This window comes from Nicotiana sylvestris, chromosome 8 (assembly GCF_000393655.2).
Source record: "Nicotiana sylvestris chromosome 8, ASM39365v2, whole genome shotgun sequence".
Taxonomy (NCBI): domain Eukaryota; kingdom Viridiplantae; phylum Streptophyta; class Magnoliopsida; order Solanales; family Solanaceae; genus Nicotiana; species Nicotiana sylvestris.
In genome coordinates this window covers 48751060-48757005 of record NC_091064.1, presented here as the reverse complement: position 1 = coordinate 48757005, position 5946 = coordinate 48751060, and the positions used below count along the sequence as shown (strand labels likewise).

The 5946-nt window shown below is 33.0% G+C and overlaps 1 long non-coding RNA gene across 1 annotated transcript; it reads left to right on the top strand.

Moving 5' to 3' along the window:
• Positions 1-2267: 2267 nt before the first annotated feature.
• LOC104227126 (uncharacterized) lies at positions 2268-4811 on the top strand. Its single transcript, XR_711035.2, has 3 exons — positions 2268-2550; positions 3807-3867; positions 4424-4811. It is a non-coding gene; the product is annotated as an uncharacterized lncRNA (long non-coding RNA).
• The last annotated feature ends 1135 nt before the right edge of the window (positions 4812-5946 follow it).

Below are 5946 nucleotides of genomic sequence, written 5' to 3'. Positions count from 1 at the left end.
ATGATTTTTGGACTGAGCATGGATCGGGCTGCGCACCGCAGCAGTGTTATATTGATATTGAGGCCGAGAGCCTGGGTGATTATACTGATATTGATATGAGGCCGAGAGCCTAGATTTGATGCCACGAAATGGCTTGATATTGCGCTTGGGTTGTAGGAGCCCCTCCGGAGTCTGCACACACCCCCAGTGAGCGCCGTCGATGATAAATAAAATGGATGGCTCGGGCTGCAGTGGGTACTAGAGTGTACCATCATATGCATGGCATTGCACTCATGCATAGAGTGTACCATTATATGCATTGCATTGCATTCATGCATTTGTTTTTATCTGTTATACCTGTCTCAGTATTTGGTACTCTGATTTAATTGACTTGTTGCTTCACTATTTGTTGTTCTAAACTGCCAGTTATAGTTTACTTTGTATTTTTCCACGATTTCTTATTCTCAGCCGTTATTTATGTTTATTACTCACTGGGTTGGATTACTCACATTACTCCCTGCACCTTGCGTGCAGATCCAGGTACACCACAGGCTGAGTGAGGATTTGTTTAGCTGAGCAGCAGTATCCGGGAGTATTGAGGTAGCTGCATGACGTTCGCAGCCTTGATCTCTCCCCTGTATCTCTATCTTTTATTCCGTATTTTTCCTAGACAGACTTGTAATAGGTGGATATTCTGTATTAGAGGCTCATATTCATGACACCGGATTCTATTGGGCTATGGTGTGGAATTTTAGTTGAATTTCCGCAGGATTTATTATTAATTATACACTTGAGAGTGATGACTTAGTAAATTCTCTGTGATATTTATCTATAATATGAATAAGAATTTGGGATGATGTTGTTGAATGGTCGGGCTTCCTAGCAGTGTGTTGGGCGTCATCATGACCGGGGTTGGGGTCGTGACATTGTGTTCCTTAATATGCCACCTATATGAAATGCCTAATGAGTCATCTAAAATAAAAAGGGGCTGCCACGTGGGGTGAGATGTTTAATCTTATCTCCTAACTTATTAATTAACTAGGTAATGACATGTTACCCGATAATTAACCAATTACCCATGTAATTAAAAATTATCTCAAATTACTTAAAATTATACTTATTTTTAATACACTTTATACACATTACTATAATATACTTTACTATCATGGTCATGTGGTACAATATAAAATCAATACATACACTATTATTTCATTAAAACATCCATGTAAAAATACATATATTTTCTTAACTTATAATTTTCCTAATCTCATATAACGAGTACAAATTTTTGTACACTTAATTCTTAAAATGGTAAAAAAGATATCCTTTTTTTCTTGTGAAAGAAAATAATTCATATCTTTACAATAAAGAAAATCTCATAAACTATATCATATTATGTGTACAATTTAAAGCATTTTCGGAAGTAATAATATTAATAACTATTTAAAATCATATTTTCAAAAATTTTACAAAAATGCTCCCCTCAAAATACCACATCAAACATATATATAATGATATCAAGGTTTTTTAAACTTATGGGGTGTAACATCATCATTCCGTGAGTTTTTAGTATTATGAAACATATTTACTAATAAAACATGGCAGTATAATTACCTTATTTGGTGAAGAGATCAGCTCTTAGCTTTTTTTAGGCGAATATACCACTAAGCTGGGAGCTTAGTGGTCTTTTTTATTGATAAAACAAAAGTAAAATTAATGTCTTATAATGTGAACAAAATATGAACTAGCTAAAACATGCACCAACTTATAGGCAATGTGCCATAAGTTGATAATAAAAAATAATCTAAGTGTAGAAATTAACTTTGCTCCATGCTTCATGTTCTCACTTTTCTTGTCCTCCCATGGTATTTGATGATGAAGATGCCACTCCTTGTGTAGCCTTACCATATTAACATTCTAGTTGAATGACTTGAGACCAACAATTGAGCTCTTGACAATTTTCATGTGTTCACCGGTGCATATCTCGTTGGAGTCACTACAACAAAAAAAGCTTTTAGCAGCTATTATTTAGTGGCAATAAATTAATTGTCACTAATTTATTCCGTATAGGCCAATGTTAGTGGTAATTGAATATTTGCCAAGAATAAACACTTTTTACTGGCAATTAGAAGAAAATGCCACTAAAGCTTGCGTCTTTTACTAGCTCTAACAAGTCCAAGAGCGGGACTTTTTTTGGCAGTCCCCCCCCCCCCCCCCCCCCCAAAATTATTTTTCATTTTTGAATTGCTTTTTTCATTGAAAACCTAAAGGAATGAAAAATGTAAATCAACTAAATCCCTAACGCCCAAAATTTATCTCTATTTTCTGGATCAATTACTCTGGTACTTCATCGACTTCATATTCTTTTTGTATTGACTGCAACTCGACAACGATATGTTATTTCTCCAATAAATTAATGAAGAACACCAAAGACATTGAGGCGTTGTTGCAGCTGCATAGATGTTGTTTTTTTCTTCTTCTTCATCGCCACTCGTTAATGGAATAGGAATCACTGGGCACGCCTTTTCTTTTGAAACTGAAGAAGCCAAAAGTTATGCCTTCGAGCTCAAGGTCCCTTCTAATCTCTTTGTTTTATGTACTTAGATAAATTGCAAATGCCTATTAAAGATTGTTTTCAAACAATTTTTCGCATTAGGTGCTTTGTGAATTATTATTAATTTTTAGGAGAATTTAATTTAATAGTCATGTTCTTTTGGTTGTTAAATTAATTCTCTCCGGAGAATAAAACTTACTCTCAGAATACTGTAGATCTGAAAGAAAAGACAAATCTTGAGAACTGTCGCTAAAAGAAGTAGTAAGAAAGAAAGCTTCAAAATGTTAGTGGATTCAAAGAACTTTGGATACATAGTTGCTTCAAATAGTCTGAAAAGTTTGATTGTTGCTAACTACATATGCAGATAAAAGAAAGGAGAAAAGACAAATAAATTATTTTATTCTGATAAGTACCAAACAAATCGAATATGCAAACCATAAAGCCAGTGTTGAAACCTTAAGTAATAATTACTCTAGCCATGTGAATCGGGCTACATGTTTCAATTTGCTCTTTTTGTTAAATTATCTATTCAAATTACTCTCTTCAAAGAAGGGGTTATTGGGTTGTTTTATATGAATTCTTCATTGTAGGGGATAAAACAGATGAAAACTAAAAAGGCACCATATTTTTGCCTACAACTTATCAAGAGGGTTTTGGGTACATGTATTAGCATTATATTTAATTATTTATTACCCCTCTATAATATAAAAAAAAAATCGAAGTCATGTATGCACAAATTTACTTTGTTCTAATTGGATTTCTAGTATAATGTAGCTCTTAGGAGAGTTAAGGACCGAAGATAGTGAGAATTTTACTTTTGTGAACAGTTATATACCATTATGTCTCTTCTTGCACAAATAGATCAGAAACTATTACAAGATACTAGAGAAGCTATTTGTAGTGCAGTGCAAAAGCTAAGTATTAATCTTATTGTGCTAGGTTTTCGTGGAACTTGGAAACTTAAAAAAATTATTTTCTATCCATGATGCCGCTGCTGCCGCTGGTGGATAAGTTTCTGCTACTGAGCGATACTTAGTTCATCTTGAATGAGATTAGTTTTATTATAAATTGGTCTTCTTCTTCTCTTCAAGATTCTTATGTCTACATCATTAAGATGATGTTCAATAGAGAAAAATTAGTTTGTAATATCTAACTTGATATTAGCATAAAGTTTGGTGCAGATTTTCTTAAGGCCAGGTTGGAGTTAGGTTTGTACATTATAATATGCTTAAGATACTTATTTGTTCTACTTATTTCTTAATGTACTGACTAGGTACTCGAGGCAAATACTGTCCATGAACGAGCTACATAAACATCATGAATGCCATTTCAAAGTAAGATTCCTATTCCTTTTTCATATTTTTGAATGTGTGTTTCTTATTCCTGTTCTGCAACTTGCTATCTCTGCAATAACCTTGGTAGTTATGAAAATCTTGTTTTTAGTCATGTTGATAGTTCGTTAGAATAGCTATTAAATTCTTATTTTCAGTCATGTTGCTAGTATGTTGGTGAATGTTTTTAAAATTTTAATATGATTGGAGAGCTGATGTAATATGTTGGTGAATGTTTCCCTCTTCTGTTCTTTATCTACTTTCATTTACACTTCAATAATGCCTTCTTTTTTATTCTATTATTCATCTTCATCCTTCTTGAGTTCGATCAGTAGTGCAGAATTTAGTTTGTCTGACAATACCCTAGAGATGTGATAGAAAGTTTGGGTAATTAATTTTAAATAACTATTTCTCCCACGATCATATATTTGTACATGTGTATTCTTCAGAGTCATTCCTTATTGGATATTGTCACTTTATCTTCCAGCTTCTTGGATTCATTTACTCAGATTCATCGGTGTATGAATGGAATATATAAGAATTTATTTTATGATTCTAGTTATAAAGATTACGAGGATGCTCCTATACTCAAGGTGAGAAAGATCAAAAGTGCTAAAGTTGCTATTGCTTATCGTAGTTCGACTCTGCAAATATCAAGTACCAAAGCGGGAAGCAGAAAGACAGTGAAGATACTTCAGATAGACGACTCTGTGAGAACTCAAAGTTGTAGGCACAGACAACTTTGAACCTCATTCAAGTGGTAAAAAGAAAACATATGGGGAAGCTGACATTAAGTTATTTGAAGGCTTTAATCTGCTTCCAACTTTTTATGTATTCGGTTAGTGTTTGTGGTTCCAATGACTATCTTACTTTGCCTTGAAATTAAAAATAATTGTTATTGAAAATGTAGGTCATTTTTATATCATCCTTGAACAAGTTTTATACAATGGGTATCATCTTCTAACTCCCATGTGAACTTTTAAGTAGAACTTGTTTGAAGTACTCTTTAATTGCCCTAATAAAAATGAAAGCAAAACGTGTTTGTATCTGCACTTATCTAATAGTGTAATATCTTCTGAAAGATAATATTTCAGAAGGTCAAACAAGATGAAGTTGTGCAGAAATTATTAGTATTTGTTTACCAATATGCATAAAATATTTATACACCAAACAAACATCAAATGTTTCAGTAAATTAATAAAGTATGAAGGACCAAGTAATGACATCTATCTTATTGGTTGGACAACTAAAAAACATAAATTTTATATACTGTTAGCTTAGTCCAGATTCAGTTTGAATTGTAACCATTTCACATAGTTGCAGTGGAATGGCATCACGATGTGATCTTGTTAGTCTAAAGTACAAAAATAAGCAGTTCTATAAAAGATTAACTTGAAAGAACTAGTTGTCATATAGTATAGATTGTTGAGATCTTTAAAGATCGAACTTCTACTGTTAACTGGAATTTCTTTTGAGGTTCTTTATTTTCCCCTCCTTTGTGTTGGCTTAAAAGTCTACATGAAAAACATATAAGTGAATGAGGAACATAATGCTTTGACAGTTGACATTCACCAGACTCGTCAGTACATGCTTTGTTGCCAAATTCTAGAAGTTTCTCTCATAGTGCCTAAGGCTATTTTATGATAATCGATTTTGAAGTAGCTGTGCAATTATCACACTAGTCATATCTTACCACTACAACAAAAGTCATTTTTCTATCACACAAACTTGTAATTTTCTGTGTCATTTTGTGTTTGTATAGAATGGAATTTCATAGTTTTTATAATGAGATGTGGCCTATGATATTGTCATTTGTTGCTGAATTTCTTTTTACTACAAACAGGCAATGTTCCAAGAATTTTCAACTGGTAATATAGAAATCGATTAGGATTTTAGTGCAAAGCTCTCAAGGTATGGATGCATTACAAATATACAAGAGATAGAGATATTGTCACGACCCAAAATCAACTAAGGATCGTGATGGCGCCGGACACCATTGTCAGGCAAGCCAACACTAAATAACTAGTAATTTCTCGTTTTAGATATTGCTGAAATCGCTTCTGTTATACATTTAAACAATAA